The sequence below is a fragment of the Wasmannia auropunctata genome, unplaced genomic scaffold, assembly GCF_000956235.1.
Source record: "Wasmannia auropunctata unplaced genomic scaffold, wasmannia.A_1.0 LD273016.1, whole genome shotgun sequence".
Lineage (NCBI taxonomy): Eukaryota > Metazoa > Arthropoda > Insecta > Hymenoptera > Formicidae > Wasmannia > Wasmannia auropunctata.
Genome location: NW_012089874.1, coordinates 8,803 through 9,257, shown reverse-complemented (window position 1 = coordinate 9,257; position 455 = coordinate 8,803).

The following is a 455-nucleotide window of genomic DNA, read 5'->3' as shown; positions in this document are numbered from 1 at the left end:
AACCTGCTGACAAAACTTGACCGCAGACTAGCGACCAGGATCTTATACTGACGGAATCTGATGATAGCAAATTCGTTTAAATTGGCAGCAGAAATCGAGCAGATTTTGCTGTTTTGTTCTAAATATTTAAATTGTGACATCATTGCGGTATTGAAAGATTATTAAAAATGATATTTTTATTTTTTTGCGAGAAACGGATACTAACACATAGCGACAGTTTTGCAAGTACTTAATAGTGATAGCGCAGATTCTACTCAGTTTTTGTCGACAATCTGACAACTCTGCGCTTGAGAGATCTGCTCGATTTTTACTGCCATTTCGCCATCAGATTATATCGCGCAGATTCTATTCTATTCTATCGCTAATCTGCCGTCAGATTATGTCAGCAGACTTATATTTCTAATAACAGTTTGCTGACATTGTTATATGTATTAAACTCTGTGTGCAATATGTTG